General features: G+C 40.8%; 1 non-coding gene across 1 annotated transcript; it reads left to right on the top strand.

Annotated features, from left to right (window-relative positions):
* The first annotated feature begins 17,155 nt into the window (after nucleotides 1–17,155).
* Nucleotides 17,156–17,262, top strand: LOC127088754 (small nucleolar RNA R71). The gene has a single exon (XR_007790573.1). It is a non-coding gene; the product is annotated as a small nucleolar RNA R71 (small nucleolar RNA).
* Nucleotides 17,263–18,356: the final 1,094 nt, after the last annotated feature.

The raw sequence follows: 18,356 nt of genomic DNA, 5'->3' as shown, positions 1-18,356 counted from the left end.
TTTCTGCAGAGCCTCTCTATGGGGTTCTGAATGCATCAGCAAGGATAGTATGGAGATTTTGGACGGCATGTGTAGAAGCTGGTCTACAACGTTATACTCGCTTTTCTTGATGAGCCTCAGCATCTCATCAGATTCTTCATTCGAAATGCCACTCGGGCCAGCTGAAGAAGTAGGAGTTTTTTGTATGGAGGAGGGTCTGGCAACATCAAGTGCCGGATTCTGACTATTGACGGCAGTCCCAACTGGACGCTCAGAAGATTCAGAAGCAACAGGGGCCTTAGGAGGCGCAGAGAAAACTCGACCACTCCGGGTCAGGCCGCTCACATCGGCAATATTGGTAACAGCAGTTGATGGCAAAGGCACTTCGACCCCATCTTGCACGGCAACTGGGTTGTACCTGAACGGTACAGCCTTATCAGAGGAATACGGCACAGGGCCTGCAGGTTTAATCACAAGTGAAGGAGAAGTCTTCGGCTTGCTGCTATCGTAGCGAATAACAACAGGCTCTGGTAACTTGAACACTGGAGATATAACATTAACCTCAGGTTCATCTTCGTCGACATTGCGATTCTGGAGAATCTCAATGGTACCTTCGTCTAGTAGCTCTTGCAATTCTCTTCGCACCTGATTACAACCCAGACGGTTCACCGAACAGATACGGCACTTATCGTGGTCATGTACCATATGGTTGTACTGGCACAGCAGGCGATGTAGCTCCACCAACGATTGTCGAATATGACTAACATATTTGACTTTGTATTTCCCAGGGCATCCCTGGACCATATTTACAGATTTCCCATGCGAAGGCAATGGGTTCTTGGTAACATTTGGGCCCGAATCTTCGAAGCTCAAAATTCCACATCTCATCAGGTCTTGAACCTTTGTCTTGAGTGGATAGCAATTTTCTATATTATGGCCAGGGGCACCGGAATGATACACGCAATGCTGGTCGGGTTTATACCACCACTGTGGATTAGCAGGAATAGCAGGAGGATCCCTGGGAGTTATCAATTTCCTCTCCAACAAGGAGGGATAAAGCTCTGCGTATGACATGGGGATAGGATCGAAGCTGATCTTTTTCCGGTCATAACTCAAATTGGCTTGATTTGTTGTGCTTCCACGAGGCTGGTAGGCCTGTTGCTGTGTACGTTGTTGTTGCTGATACTGTGGTTGCTGATACTGTTGCTGAGGTTGATATTGCTGAGAGTTGTCTTTGAAGACAGGCGCAATATGGGCCACCTGATGCTGATGACCTGCACGGCGAATCGGTTTCCTCTGAACCGGAGGTTTCCTCGATCTATGGGATTGCACAGCATGTGCTTCCCCATCCTTCTTATTAGCAAATGAGCCATACCTCTTGCTAGAAGAGCCTTCATCTTTAGCCAATCGTCCTTCACGGACACCCTCTTCAAGTCTCATCCCCATATTCACCATTTCAGTGAAGTCCGAGGGAGCACTAGCCACCATTCACTCATAATAAAATGAGCTAAGAGTTTTAAGGAAAATCTTAGTCATTTCTTTCTCCTCGAGTGGTGGAGTGATCTGCGCTGCAAGCTCTCGCTACCTCTGGGCGTACTCTTTAAAAGTTTCTTTATCCTTCTGCGACATAGACCTGAGTTGATCTCTGTCAGGCGCCATATCGACGTTATATTTGTATTGTTTGACGAAAGCCTCGCCAAGGTCATTGAAGGATTGGATGTTGGCACTGTTCAGACTCATATACCACCGAAGCGCAGCACCGGACAAGCTGTCCTGAAAATAGTGGATCAAAAGCTGATCGTTGTCGGTCTGAGTCGACATCTTCCTGGCGTACATAACCAGGTGAGCTAGCGGACAGGTGTTCCCTTTGTATTTCTCAAAGTCAGGAACTTTGAATTTGATAGGTATTTTTACCCCTGGAACAAGGCAGAGTTCGGCAGCAGACTTGCCGAATAGATCTTTCCCTCTGAGGGTCTTCAATTCCTTCCTCAGCTCAAGGAACTGGTCATTCATAGCATCCATTTTCTCATTAACGTCCGGACCCTCAGATGGCTCGGAATGATAGATGGGGTCTTCTGCCCTCGGCATGGCATGTACAACAGGAGGAGCAGCGGTAAGGACCGGGCTAGATGCCGGCATATGAACGAAGGTAGGAGCAGGGATGTCAGGCATGAAACCTGGAGGCATACCCCACGGGAATCCGGCTGGCATGGCATTGGGCATATAAGGAGCGTTGACAGCAGGCACAGTCGGAACGGCCACTTCGGAGATTACAGTCCTTTGGGGAGTTGCAGGCTGTTGAGCAGGTTGATTCTGAGCGGCAAGAAGTTGCTCCATCAGGGCGCCAAGTCTGGCGACTTCATCTCTCAGTTCACGGTTCTCTTGCTCTAGCTGATCCATTACTCTTGCAGAATTTGCTCGGGTATAATACCGGTGAGTCAGCTTGTCTTCAAAATAAATGAAGAGCACAGAGTTAGGACAAGAAGACCAGAAACAAGGTACCTGCTTATGCAACATGATGCATGAAATGCTTGTGCAGATGCTTTGTTTTATTTTCAAGGAACCCTTAGGGCATTATTTGCAATATTTTGAATATTTAAGCATTTTGAATTTCACATGGAAAACATCTCATTCAATATATTGGACAAAGAAGTACAACGTTGTGATTATTACAAAGGAGAAAAGGAAAACAACATCCTATGGATCCCTATTAGCTCGGGATGCTGGAAGACGAGAAGTGCACAACTTCTTGATCTCTCTCTCATAAGCCGCTTCCATATCTGCTTTTGCCTTAGCAAGCTGATCGTACTTCCTCTTCCAAAACTTGGAAGACTGAGGAAGCAAAGAAGTCCAGGTGTCGTTCGGGTCATCAATCACTTTATGCTCGAGAAACTCAATCAGAGCATCTTTCTCTTTAAGCTACTGAAGTAGCTCCTCTCTTTCACGGATCCAAGCACGTGAAAGGTCTTCTTCTCTCAACTCCTCTACACGTTGGATAGGGAGGGTTGAAGGCCCAGCCACATCCGAAGGTGTAGGTCTCGGATAGTCATATGGCATCAGGTAGGTGGCAGCTCTCTGTCTGACCCAGGAGGTATATGGCTCCAAAGCAATGCAATTCTTCGGGCCTAACTCGTTCCTACTTTTCTTATGGATACTGCGCCAAGCACGGACAAATCTGGCTTTCAAGCCTTGGGGATCTTTACCCTCCTGGAAGAATACACCTTCTAACAGAATGTTATGAGGTTTATCCTTTAGGGGGAACCCAAGCTGACGACGTGCAAGTATAGGATTGTAGCTGATCCCACCACATGTACCGAGGAGAGGCACATTCGGGAATTCACCACAGGAATCAATAATCTGCACAGTATCATACACGCGATCATACCAAGAGATATCATCATTGGTGAGGGACATAAGTCTTTGAGACCACCGTAGACAACTCTTGTTCTCCTTGAAGGCAAGTGTCTGCGGCAAGTGCGAAATAAACCACTTGTACAGCAAAGGTAGACAGCAGACAATAACTCCACTACCCTTCATATTCCTCAGGTGCAGAGAGAAATAGGCATCGCCCAACAAAGTCGGAACTGGATTAAGAACTGAGAAGATCCTAATAGCATTCATGTCCACAAACTTGTCGAAGTTGGGAAATAGCACTAATCCATAGATGAGTAATACAAACAAAGCCTCAAAGGCATCCTCACTCCTGGCTTCTCCATAAAAGATAGCTTGAGCGACAAGGAACTCGGAAGAAAATCCCTTAATCCCCCCTTTGGTAATCAGATTAGCTTTGATTAGGTCTTCATCTATGTGCAATAGACTAGCAATCTCACGGGCAGATGGAATACTCTCTAAGCCACTGAACGGCACCTGGTCCAGAATCGGAATCCCAATAATGTGAGAGTATTCTTCCAAGGTAGGCAACAGTTGGAAGTCCGGAAATAAGAAGCAGTGATACAGCGGATCATAGAATTGAGCAAGAGTATTCATCAATCCCTCATCCACCTGAGTAGTCAGCAACGGTAGAAGCTTCCCATATCGAGCCTTGAAACCCAAGGGATCTAGTACATAAGATGTCAGGTTCCTTAACTCCTTTACATCAGGCTGTCGGAAACTGTACTTCTTCGTATGCCTTTTCGGTCTTTCCATGTCTGAAAATTTTGCAAATAAACCCTTTTAAGTTCCTTGAAAATTTTCTCTTTTTTTTTCGGTGACATGAAATGCAGATGAATGTATGAATGTATGAATGCAACAATCACACTCAAGGATCAAGCAAAGCACACCAAACAAAGGTCGTGGGAAAGCTCAATGTATCCCTAATATCAATCATCCATTTTGGTGGATCTAGGTTTTCACCTTATCGACACCCAAGTTCCATTGATATTAACGGTACATGAACCGGCTCGAACATCCTTAATATCAACCAGCCGCTTTGGTGGATTTTAGGTTTTACACCTGATCCGGGATCCATTGATATTAACGATGTTTGAACGACTCAACCACGAATCACGGGTTTGCTGAGAGTCACGAGCATGGAGTCTTGGTTAAGAACCACCCAAAGGGAGTGTACTAGGGTTTAAACCTGCCAGACATGTTCTACCAGAGGTTCCCATAATCATCGTCCCATCTCTCGGATATTATCGGAGGAACGAATACTCGTATTCCAAAAATATTCTCAAGAGAAACTCTTATGAGTGTAGTATCGCGTGACAATCGCATCAGAACTTACATCTGAACGACCTCCGCACTACGTCCTAAAAATAGGCCAAGATGGGTTTGGTAAACTAAGGTCCTTGGCTTCTAAGGCACATGATTGAAAGAATAATGCCTAACCACAAATAACTTGTGTGACATTATTAATCCAACATGACCTCCACCAAGTGAATGGACTCGCAAGTCAACTGGCTAAGGACTACTCCACACCAGTCGACAAGACTATGCCATTCTCCTATCCTAGAGTGCACTCGAGTTCGGGTAGAGAACTCATCTCGCAGAGATCACCAAAGCAAACAGCAATTGTATATCAAGCAATTCACACATTACAATCAATACAGTGATCCCAAATTGTACAAAAATATGTCAAATAACAAATAATAATATATCACACAACAATGGTGAAAAGTAGGCAATACCACCAAGGGTTATTTAATCCCCAGTGGAGTCGCCACTTTTCTGTAGCGGTGTATTCGTTGCTATATGATCTATTGGTTAAATCATAAGCAAAGCATACAATGAACATAGAGTCGCCACCGCACTTTTATTTATCCTAAGGACTGGCTAAAAAGCGAACAAAAGCCTAAGAAGTTTTACACGTAGAAAACCAATGAAAAGATCAGAGATCGGGGTAAGGGGTAAATTACGCAATGGGAAGGTGTTAGGCACCCAACACGTCCTAGGTACTCCTAGGGAGCCCTTTTCACACTTGTTGTTTGAAATTATTATTTGTTATGACATAAGCATTGTGCAAACATGAGTGGGATGATGAGAAAAGAATGTACATGTTAATTATTTTTGTGTTCGAACGGATGAACCCGTTGCCTACGTACCTTCCATCAAAGGTAAGGATCAAAACGCCGTAGTTCGGCTAAAAAATTTCCAAAAGTTAGTGGATTCAATTTTAAAGCACGAGCTCTAAGGTCTTACGTTACCCATGGGAGAAAACTCAACCTTTTATAACAACTAGTCCACCATGTGAGAAAAGCTTCCACTTGCCAGAGAGGGGTTAACCCTATAATAGGCAAGGAAGACTTACAATTCATCTACTAAGGACAAATAGGTGAGATTAATATCAACCAACTAGGGTAAATCAAACCTATAGCTAATGTATGAAAACTTAACAAACATGGACAAAGCCACAAAATCATTTGAATGGGTGAAGTTATTTGGATTATTTACAAAAAGGTCAAAGTATGATTAAAGTCAATTCAAAATGAAGTATTTACAAAAATGAAGTTTGGCAAATCATGGACTTAAGGTCCAAGTTTCTAATTTGGAAAGAAGGTGAGAATGTTTGCACAACACTTATTTCAAGTTTTTAAAAGTATGTGTGAAAAGGTAAGACATAATGGGATGAATGGAATGGTGGAGGGAATGTAAATCTTCTTAGAAGGGTCCGCCTCTTGAAATCATATAGAAGATGACTCAAGTGGGTCCTTAGGAATAGGCTACAAATGAGCAATAATATGAACATGGTAACAGATGAAAGTAAATAAAAGCGGATACTGGATGCCACTCAATGGTCTTATACCTGTCTCCTAGAACAAGTAAGGATATCAGAGGCCACTCTATGGACTTACACTAATCTCCATCAGAATAAAACAAAAACAAAATAGGGAAGTCAACTGCCAATCCATCTGGACTTATGTTAACCTCCACAGTATGATCCTAGGAATACAAATGCCACATCACAGGGACTTACAATGAATCCTCACATACAACAACAATGCTCAAACAAAGAGCAAAGAAGATATGAGTGACCAATGAGGTCTTACACTCTATCTCTTCCATGTCATAGGAACAAAAGCCAATCAATATGGACTTACAATTGTCCTCAATGGGGAAACAACAATGTCACAAGGACAAAAGAACTGATCATGCACTAATGGCAAACAAAGATGATAAATGCACAACGGCAATCAATGATAGTAAATGCACAATGGCAACTCAAGTAATCATGTATAAATGAATCAAGTAATCAATCACATAAATTCAAGTAGCACACACTATAACCATTCAATGAGGCTCAATCAAAGGGTTTGACTATGAAAGTCCACTGTAAGAGGTAAGTGTCGCTCTTAACCTTGCCATTGAGGGGCTAAGGTGAAGCAGATGAAAGGATATGAGGGGTGTGCCTCATTGCTTCTATCTCAGGTCCGAGAGAGCATGTAAATATAAGAATGTGGGGGAGTTCAGAAAGATGGAACTCTTTCCCCAATTGGACTCGATAGATCTTGGGTTTGGATCTCAATGCTACAACCATGTAATGGGAGCAAGGAGAAGACACACGGAATAGTGGGAGATAGGCTACTTATCTCTTTGATCCACCAATTGCCTCGAATGAGGACTTTTCCTGCTTGGGACAAATATAAACACACACAAGCATTGCCTCTTAAGGAGGACTTCAGACAGTTTGCCCGGCCAAATAACGGGTCGGGTCTCCAGACTACATGAAGAAGAAGGTTCTATACCTCAATGCCAATTGCTTATAAGCAAAGCAATGCAAGTTCTTAAGAGAACTGAGCAACTAAGGGTACCTGGAATCAGTCAAAAATGATCAGCATCCCAACATAAACAAAACAACAACAATAAGAATCAACCAATGTACAATCAAACAATAATGTGCAACATGTGCATAGCACAAGGATCAAGTGAACCAAGCCCTACAAAACAAACAATTGGTCAAATGATTTCAACTCAATTATGCATCAACCTCCTTAAGGCATTAGCTTTTTAACCTGAAAAGTCAAAGTCAAGCTCAAACATAAGTAACAAGACCACTAGGCCAAGCCTAGGGTCCAAAGGATGGAAAAATCCTAAAACAGCAAGTAAATCATGCTCAAAACCAAGATATTTCAATGACAAAGGGATCCCAATTGGTCCCAAATCCAAACTATGCCCCTACTTCAATTTATGCATCATGTAAGGCACCGGAAGCAAATGTAAATCACATATGAGCAACCAGCAAGATCACATCACAAAAAATACCAAAACAGCATGGAAAATTCCACAAAAATTATATCCTAAACAGAGGACATTCAACAAGCTACATGTCAATTTTTATGCCATTTGGATTAGTGGATCTATAGGAATTAATTCAACATGTCAAGGCATGCAAAAACACAATCAAATGAAGTCACAAAATGTATACTAACTTCAATCCAATGGTAAACAGTGATATTAAATGGGAAATGGATGGGACCAAAGCCAAATGAAGGCTACACATGTCAGGAACTACTCTACCAATTTTCATGTTCATAGGGTTAGGGATGAAGATTTGGCAACATGCTAAAAAATGTTACACAAACAAAGCCCTAAAAATGCTAAGCAGCCAACAAAAATCCTAATCAATTAGAAAATGGATTATTAAAATCCACTAAAATTCACATTGAGAGTTAACACATCAAAGGTATCTCATGCAAAAAATCAAGGCCATAGGCCACAGGGAAGCATGGAAAAATAATTGGGGAACATCGCATATCATTTCATGTCACATATTAGCACACTCAAGTTCAATAAATCATATTTAAAAAACCAGAGGTCCAAAAAATACAAATCCTATGTCAAAAATTCCAGAAGAGTGTCAAGAATCTACACCTAAAATTTCATTTCATTTGGATTAGGCATGATGATTTTGTGATTAAAATAGTACAACACATGAAATTTGCATACATTGTGAACATCTCCATACCAATTAAAAATTCCATCAAGCACAATTTCAATTTCTATGTCTAAAAAATTCTACAGGGAAAATGGAGACCATAGGAAAAATCCTCACATTTTTCTGATCATTAAATAATTTTTTATGAATTTTTTTAATGTGTTGGTGATTTTTAAAATAATTATTTGAATTAATATTAATTAATTAAAGTAACTAATGGCAATTTGGTAATTAGTGTGATGAGGGCGCGGTAAACACGTTTCAAATTTCTCAGCCAGCGAAAACGGATTGAACACTGTATTTCCAGAATGTACATCGTCTTCCTCGCGTTTTCCCGCTCCCACTCCAAACTCGGTTTTTGCTCAAATCTCAATGAAAACTTACAAATGGATATGCGTTGGAACCGTCTTCTAACCAGGATAATGAATATGCAATCATCTTTTCCTAATTCCTACTATACGCACGGGATCGATCGAAAAAGGTTATGAACGCAAAACCACAATTCAAGATATCTCCACCTAGGTTTCATCATAATCAAAACTGAACCTAGCATTGCAATCTACACGGAACGAGCTTTCAAACGCATATGCCAATTCACGATATCTTGAAATTCGATTTTTACGCACCTTGAAATTGCAGCTACGGAACCGGACGAATTTGCCTGAAACAGTCCAAAACAGACGCAGCACTATCCTCAAGAAGGTGAATTCAATGCTCAGGTTCGATGGAGGTTGCTTCTAACGCGCGAAATTCTCAATTCACCATTGATGCCTCCAAGATGAACAGCCACGAATGAAGCTCCTCTTGATTCAAACTTCCGAAACAGATGGAGTAGAGGATGATGGAAGATCAACACAAAAGGAATTTCGAGAATTGATCAAGAATTGGTGAAGTTTGATCAATTTTTGTGTGAAGTGTTCTTGAGAGATTTTCAGAAATTGGAGAGAATTTGGATCTGATTTTTGGGATTGTGAACTTCTGTTATGATTTGATGATGATTAGCATTATATACCCAAGCTTAATTACCACTTAATCACACTAATTAACCAATTGGAATGTGCTTAGCATAAGTGCTAATTTCAAGCTAGGGGCAAAAATGTCTTTTCCGTGCCAGCTCATGACAGCTCAATGCCAGCTCACACAAACCCTAAATACCTGTTATGACCTGTTGCCACTTGTTTCATGTTGATTGGATGAGTATTTTGCATTTTCCACATGTGATGGCTATGTATGCATTTGTTCAAGTTCATTTTCAAAACCAATTCTCAAACCATGAAGCCTTGGCATGTTATGAATATTCCAACAAGTTTCAAATGCCATTTATGAAGTGTTGCAAAAATCCCCACTCAAAAATTCCAATTATTTCACAAGTTGGACGATTTTGCCCCTGGTTCATTTAACAGTCCAGTTGAAATTTGACCTTTTGCATTGACCACTTTTGAAGAAATCCAATTATGCACCATGAAAGTACATGTCAAATGGAGTTTGTGCATATAAAGAACTTGCAATTTGGACACTCCATGTGGAAGTTATGGCCTCCTGATTACGGGTCTTTTTTGAAATTCACTGAGCCATATCTTGCAAACCACATATGGGATTTTCAAGTTCTTGGACTTTTTGGAAAGGTGAGATCAAGATCTTCAACTTTCATGTTGGACAAATTTTGATTTGAAGCTTGTATCATGAAATCATCTTGAGGGGAAAAACTTTCCATTTTGGGCAACTGAAATTACAGGTCCACTGCCATTTTTGGAAACTTTCTGTCTGACTTCAATTCCTTCAACCTTGGTCTTTGAAATGCCAAATGAAGTTTATATAGACATGAATGAGGTCTTTCTGACCATCTCACACCTTCCAATCCCTGATTAAATGCACAGTTGACCACAATTGACTTTTGTTGACTTTTCTTAACTGGGCCATGTTCTGATGAATTCCAAACCCCTTTCAATTGAGATCTTGCTTCCAAGGGATATCACAAGTTATATGAACTCTTTATGAATGATCATGGTGTCCAAATTCTTCAAGAATGGCCACCATTTATTGCTCAAGGCTGATTTAACTGCTTTGACCTAGTTAGCTTCATCTGCAAGCAACAAGGTTAGATGACAATATTTTTGTACTTTTGGTTAGTAAACATATGAAAAGCAATGATATACAAATGCAATACATGCTTGGTGATCAAGAACCACACTCACAAGGTAACCCACCCACTAGGAGGGCAGCTAGGGTACGCAATGATCCTTGAGGCCATGATATGATATGATATGGGCCATGAGGGATCTTAGGGCCAAAATTGGGGTCTTACAGGGGGTCCGGATAGCGTTTGTCTTGTAATTTCCTAGTAACATAAGGCTTGCATAATTTTATAAAAATAAAATTTAAACATTAGACTAAAAAATAAATAAACAACTATAATAAAAATGTAAATAAAACAAACAAACATAAAACATATATATATATAAAAGTAGAAATATCAATGTGCTGACATAGTTAATAAAATATCTCAAATGCAATGATATAAAATAAGTTATGTAAATGCAAAAAATATAAGCATAAATGAGACAAAATAAAATGAGATGGTAAGATCATATAGTAGAGGGTTCGTCTTCCTGAGTAGATCCACGGAGCATGGCTATCTCCTGGCGAAGCTCTGCGATCTCTTGGTATAAATAGTCAGCCTCGGTAGCGTGTGTGAGATCAGATACTCCCATCTGTAAGGTGAGGTCATCTACCTCCTGTCTAAGCCCGACAATCTCTCCACGACACTCTGCGATCTGGGTGCGGATGTCTGGAGTCTGCAATGATAAATTGTTAGAAAATACAGTGATCCTGGGCGAAGGCGGTGTAGGGGTATACTCAGCAATAGGTGGGGATCTCGACTCCTCGATAGTCTCTCCCTGGCCCACCAAGGCATAAATCCAATTAGTTGGATCATGCACACTAGTCATCATAGGATCAGGCAGTGTAAAATAATGAATCGCCTCGCTATCGACCAGCAATCTGAACTGACATGGGTGGAAGGAGGATCCCCTCATCAACCCTTTGGTCAAGAAAAAGTCGATATCCATGGTAGTGTACCCACAGTAGGTCCGGAGATGTAACAGCTTGCGAGATAGACCTAAAGCGATAGCAATCTGTGTGATAATCCCCCCTACATGAATGACTCCTTCGGTCGATCTGGAAACACCGTTGAGGCCATATAACAGAAAGTTCCCACATGCTACTGGGTGAGACTGGGATGCACAAAATAGTAGGAAGATCTCCTTCTCACTTAGTAATGTCTCAGCATCCGGTCTTCCTAGAAAGGAATATGCCAGCATCATCTGGAAGTATCTAAAAGCAGGGTTATGTATAGCCTGGGACAGCTGCGTAGAAGGATCCTGACTCCCTCCACCTGATATATCACTCCAGAACTTTTCCACCTCCTTACCCAGAAAGTATCCCATAGGTGTCTCGGGGATAGCGTCAGGGGTGGTCTGGAAACCCAATAGGTCACCGAACTCTTTCCGGCTGAAAGAGTACTCAATTCCAAAGAGCCTGAAAGCAGCATACCCATCCGGTCCAGAGTACGGGTCATAATCAAATGAACTGAGGAACTCCAATGTCAAGTTCCTGTAGGTGTTACTCAAGTCGTCAGCGAACTCATCCCAATGAAGTTGGTGGCTCAGAAATCGGATACTCTGCCCGATACCCAGGGCTTCCATGCAGTGTTGATCTAGATAACGTGTGGGCGCCATAGGGCGCTGATAAAGAGCTATGTAGCGCTCTCTCTGAGCATCATCTCTATAGGCTACGTGCATATCGTCGAAGTCTTGCATCCTGTAAAAGTTAGGAAAAGGGATCCTGAAAATACAAACCATTCAAATATTTAGTCTCGATGAAAAGATGATAAAAATAAAAATTTAAAATAAAATAAAGTAAATGCAAAAAAAAGTAAAATAAAATAAAAACCATGGGTTGCCTCCCAAGCAGTGCTTGTTTAACGTCATTAGCTTGCGATCAGAATTTATACACCTGTAGTAGTAGGAATTGGTGGATCAATCAGAGTGTGGCTTGAGTAGTATGCTGGAATGTCTCCTCCTTCGTAGAGCTTCAGTCTTTGTCCATTTACAAAGAATGGACTACAGGTTTAGTTCTTGATTTCTACGGCTCCGGATCTCAGAATCTTGGATACTTCGAAAGGGCAAGTCCATCTTGAGTGTAGTTTCCCAGGGAAGAGTCGTAACCTAGAGTTGAAAAGGAGAACAGGGTCGCCTATATTGAAGTTTTTCTTTACTATTCTTTTGCCGTGCCAGGCTTTTGTTCTCTCTTTGTATATTTTTGCATTCTCGTAGGCAGATTGCCTAAGTTCTTCTAGTTTATGAATGTCAAGGATACGCTTTTCTCCATCAGCCAGGTAGTCTAAATTCAAAGTTTTAATGGCCCAATAGGCCTTGTGCTCTAATTTGAAAGGTAAGTGACAGGATTTTCCATAGACTAGTTGGTAGGGAGTTGTTCCTATAGGGGTTTTGAAAGCGGTTCGGTAGGCCCATAATGCTTCTTGAAGTTTCTAAGACCAGTCTCTCCTAGATATTGAAACAGTTTTTTCTAGGATTTGTTTTATCTCCCTATTGGATACTTCTACTTGGCCACTAGTCTGTGGGTGGTATGGTGTTTCTACTTTATGCCTAACTCCATATTTTCTTAAAAAAAGTTTATAAAATATTCTCGATATGAAGTGTGATCCTCCATCGCTTATGACTAAACATGGTGTTCCAAATCTAGGGAAAATATAGTTTTTAAATAGCTTGATCACCACCCTAGTGTCGTTTGTGGGTGCAGCTATAGCTTCAATCCACTTAGACACGTAGTCTACAGCTACTAAGATATACCTGTTTCCTAAGGATGGTGGGAAAGGTCCCATGAAATCTATACCCCATACATCGAAGAGTTCTACTTCTTGAATGTTTCTCAGAGGCATTTCGTCACGTCTTGAAATGTTTCCAGTGCGTTGGCATCTATCACATTTGACAATGCAAGCATAGACATCACGCCACATGGTAGGCCAGAATAGGCCAGCTTGAAGAATCTTGGCGTATGTCTTAGAGGTGCTCGCATGTCCACCATAGGATGCTGAGTGATAATGCTTTATTATACTATTTACCTCCTCTTGTGGAATGCAACGGCGAAAAATGCCATTTTTCCCCTTTTGAAAAGAAGCGGTTCAACCCAATAAAAGTTTCTCACATCGTGGAAGAATTTCTTCTTGCGGTGGTAGTCAAGATCAGGGGGTACGATATCAGCGGCTAGGTAATTAACAAAGTCTGCATACCATGGCATGTTACTTACTGCTAAGAAATTTTGGAAGTGCTCATGAGGGCCTAGGTTATCATCTTCAATGTTTCTAGTCTAGCTATCATTCTATCATAGGCGAAATCATCATTTATGGGTACTAGTTCTGGTTTTAGATATTCTAGCCTAGAATGGTGATCGACTACTACATTTTCAATGCCTTTTTTATCTCTTATATCTAAATCGAACTCTTGTAGTAATAGAATCCATCGGAGCAACCTGGGCTTGGCATCTTTTTTACTTAATAGGTAACGAATGGCAGCATGATCGGTGTAAACTATAATTTTTGCTTCTACTAGATAAGATCTAAATTTGTCTATAGCGAAGACTACAGCGAGTAATTCCTTTTCAGTTGTTGCGTAGTTAAGTTGGGCAGCGTCTAGGGTTCTACTGGCATAATAAATTACATGTAATTTTTTATCTTTCCTTTGTCCTAGAACGGCTCCAACCGCATAATCACTAGCATCGCACATTATCTCAAAAGGTTCTGACCAATCAGGGGGTTTCATAATAGGTGCTGATACTAATGCTTTCTTTAAAAGATTAAATGCGTCATTACATTTTTCATTGAAAATGAATTCAGCATCTTTCATTAAAAGGCCAGTTAAGGGTTTAGTTATTTTGGAGAAGTCCTTGATAAAACGTCGGTAGAATCCAGCGTGTCCAAGAAAACTTCAGACTTCTCTGATAGTTTAGGGTGGTTTTAGGTTTTCTATAACTTCTATCTTAGCTCTTTCTACCTCTATACCTTTTTCGGAAACTATGTGTCCTAAAACAATTCCTTCGGTCACCATGAAATGACACTTTTCCCAGTTTAGCACAAGGTTCACCTCCACGCATCTCTCCAGGATTTTCTCAAGGTTAGCAAGGCAATTGTGGAAATCAAATCCGCAAACCGAGAAATCATCCATAAATACTTCCATGATACCATCTAGGTAATCTGCAAAGATTGACATCATGTAGTGTTGGAAAGTAGCTGGGGTATTACAGAGGTCGAATGGCATTCGTCTGTAGGCAAAAGTTCCATAAGGGCATGTAAAGGTAGTTTTTTCTTGATCTTCGGGATGGATAGGTATTTGGAAGAATCCAGAGTATCCATCTAGACAGCAGAAGTAGAGTGTCTGGCTAGACGCTCCAACATCTGGTCTATAAATGGTAAAGGGAAATGATCCTTCCTGGTTGCTTTATTTAATTTTCTATAATCTATACACATCTGTCATCCTCCTTCTAACAGTTTTGCTACATGTTCGCCTTTATCGTTTTGCACGACTGTGATGCCTCCCTTTTTAGGTACTACATGCACAGCTATCCGAGATCTGGTAGATTATACCTGCCTCAAGTAACTTAAGAACTTCCTTTTTAACAACATCACTCATTATAGGGTTTATTCTTCTCTGATGTTCTCTGGAGGGTTTTGAGTCTTCTTCGAGCGAAATCTAATGCATGCATACGGATGGGCTTATACCTTTCAGGTCAGAGATATTATATTCTAAGGCTGAGGGATATCTTCGTAAAACGTCTAAAAGTTGGTTCGTTTCCTCTTGGCTCAAGGTAGCACTGACTATAATCGGACGGTTTATCTCTTCATCGAGGAACTCGTACCTCAGATTCTTAGGTAGTTCCTTAAGTTCTAAGGTTGGTTTCTTAGGGCACGGCATAGGATCTAGGGTAAGGGATAAACATTCGTAAAGGTTATCATCGATGTAGGGTTTTCTAAAGTCATCATCTTCCAGTATGGGGGTTGATGGTAACTTAATTGTTTTTATAATTTCTTCTTGTTCTAATTCCCTAACACGTTCATCAATGATATCTAAGGCATAACATGCGTCTCCCATCACAGGTGCCATAAGAAATTTCGAAAGTATAAATTCTATATTCTCGTCACCTACCTCAAAGGTCAACTTTCCTCTCTTGACATCTATTATGGCTCCTGCAGTTGATAAGAATGGTCTACCTAGAAGGATTGGTATATCATTGTCCTTTTTGATGTCCATGACAACAAAATCAGTAGGGATAAATAACTGTCCTATCCTAACAGGGACATCTTCTAAAATCCCTATCGAATATTTAACAGATCTATCGGCTAACTGAAGTGACATCTTAGTGGGCTGTAATTCTCCAAAGTTTAACCTCTCACAAACTGCTAAAGGCATTAAGCTCACACTAGCTCCTAAGTCTAGAAAAGCTTTTTCGATGACATGACTACCCAAAAGACAAGGAATGGAGAAATTTCCAGGATCTTTATCTTTTTTGGCTAACTTATTCTCGGAAATAAAATTACATTCCAAGGGCTTTTGATCGTCAAGTCTACGTTTGTTGGTAAGGATGTCTTTGAGAAACTTTGCATAAGAAGGTATTTGGGTGATGGCTTCCGTGAAAGGGATTTCTACATGAAGTTTTTCTATAACCTTAATAAATTTTTGATATTGGTTATTGATCTGGGTTTGTTTGAGTCTTTGCGGATATGGTATAGGTGGTTTATATGGCGGGGGCGGTATATAAGTTTTATCTTTAGGTTCTTCTCCTTTTTCTTGACCTTCCTGTTTTTCAGATCCCTCTGGTTCCTTTACTTTGTCCGGGGGTTTGGTATATTCCTTAGAAGTTTCGGGTTCGCTCAATCTTGGGTTTGGTGGCTCATCATAAGCGTTCCCACTTCGTAGGGTAATGGCATATGCTTGTCCTCTCGAATTCTGTTGAGGTTGTCCAGGGAACTGTCCTCTAGGTGTAGTCTGAGGGACTTGGTTTAAAGCTACCTGAGAGATCTAGGTTTCAAGCATCTTGGTGTGAGTAACTATTTGGTCAACCTTGGTTCCTAACTGGGTAATCAGTTCGTTAACATGAATGTTTTGGTTCATGAACTCCTTGTTTTGTTGGGTTTGAGCAGTGATAAAATTTTCCATAATTTTCTCAAGGCTTGGCTTTGGTGGTACAGGTTGCATAGGTTGATTTGGTCTTGGGGCTTGATAACCAGGTTGTCTCGGAGGTGCATTATTTTGGATAGGGTTATTGTTCTTATAGGAGAAATTCTGGTGATTCCTCCATTCAGGGTTATAGGTATTCGAATATGGGTTCCATTGGGTGTAGTTCACTTGCTCATAGTAAGTTTCGTTTAATAGACTGCATTCTGCAGATTGGTGTCCTTTGGTTCCACATATCTCACAATCAAACGAAACTGCGGCTGCAGTATTCGGGTTTATGCACATATGCTCGACCTTAAGGGCTAATGCATCCATTTTAGCTTGCATCATGTCTATAGAGCTTAGTTCATGCACTCCTCCTTGGGCTTCCTTCTTCTCAACTATCACTCATTCGACTCCCCGTGATTGATGGTTTTGAGCCATATCTTCAATGAGGGCACTAGCTTCAGGATAAGGTTTGTTCATCAGTGCACCGCCTGCGGCAGCGTCGATGGTCATCTTAGTGTTATAGTGAAGTCCATTATAGAAGATTTGAATGATTAACCAATTTTCTAAACCATGATGTGGGCATGCTCTTAACAACTCTTTATATCTCTCCCAAGCTTCGAACAGCGATTCTCCTTGGTTTTGGGTAAATCTAGTTATATGGTTTTGAAGAACGGCGGTCTTACTTGGGGGAAAATATCTAGCAAGGAATACTCTTCTAAGGTTATCCCAAGTCGTAATGGAATTGGGTGAAAGGGAATCTAACCATGATAGGGCTTTATCTCTGAGGGAAAAAGGGAATAATCTTAAACGGATTGCCTCAGGAGAAGCTCCATTGGTTTTAAAAGTGTCTTCTAATTGGAGAAATATTTTTAAATGTTGGTTTGGGTTCTCAGTAGCGAGACATGCGAATTGTCTTTGTTGCACTAGTTGCAACAGGGAAGGTTTAAGTTCGAAATTATTAGTTGGGATGGTTGGGTTTACTATACTAGAACTAGGTTCTTCGTTGGATGGTTGAGCGAAGTCCTTAAGAGGTCTTTGGTTTTGATCTTTGGTCATAGCTCTCCTAATTCTATGGAAAAATAAACGTGCGCGAGCGTAACGTTCAGGTTCCGCTAGATGGTATACTAAGCTTCCGGTGCTGCGAGCTTTTCGCATTGACCGGTGGGGAATAACCTAAGTTTAAACGATATAACAATAGGGTATGAAATTTGACGAAATTGGTCCCCGGCAACGGCGCCAAAAACTTGATGCGTGCTTTTCGCAAGTATACGAACGCGTCAGAGTAATATAAAAGATTGTCGAATCCACAGAGACCAAGTGTCAATCTATCGTTATCTATTGTTATGGTGTTTATCAAAGGTAATCAAAATAGGGGTTTTTAGAGTGTGCAGTGAAAAGTAAAGTGTTGAATAAAGTTCGATTAATAAAGACATGCTCGAATGTAATTCACATAATCAATTAATAATCCAAGTACTTGCTAATAGAACTACTTATGGGCAATGTTTCCTACTTTGAAAAGAACCAATTTAACAGGAACTGTCGCTTTCGCGTATTTAGAACCGAGTTGTACTCCCTAATCAAACCCTCTTATTGTCACTTATAAAAAGGCGCGCATTGTGTTTGAGTAGTAAACCTATTCTTAAGAAATATGGTATCTTGACTAAGTTGAAAAGTATTTTAACCTGGATTTCTTAACCAAAAGAGGTTCTCACGAACCAGACTCTAAACTTATAAACGCGTCCGAAAATAGTTTTAAAATCTCTTTT

This window comes from Lathyrus oleraceus, chromosome 5 (genome assembly GCF_024323335.1).
Source record: "Lathyrus oleraceus cultivar Zhongwan6 chromosome 5, CAAS_Psat_ZW6_1.0, whole genome shotgun sequence".
NCBI lineage: Eukaryota > Viridiplantae > Streptophyta > Magnoliopsida > Fabales > Fabaceae > Lathyrus > Lathyrus oleraceus.
This window is presented reverse-complemented; position numbering and strand designations above follow the sequence as displayed.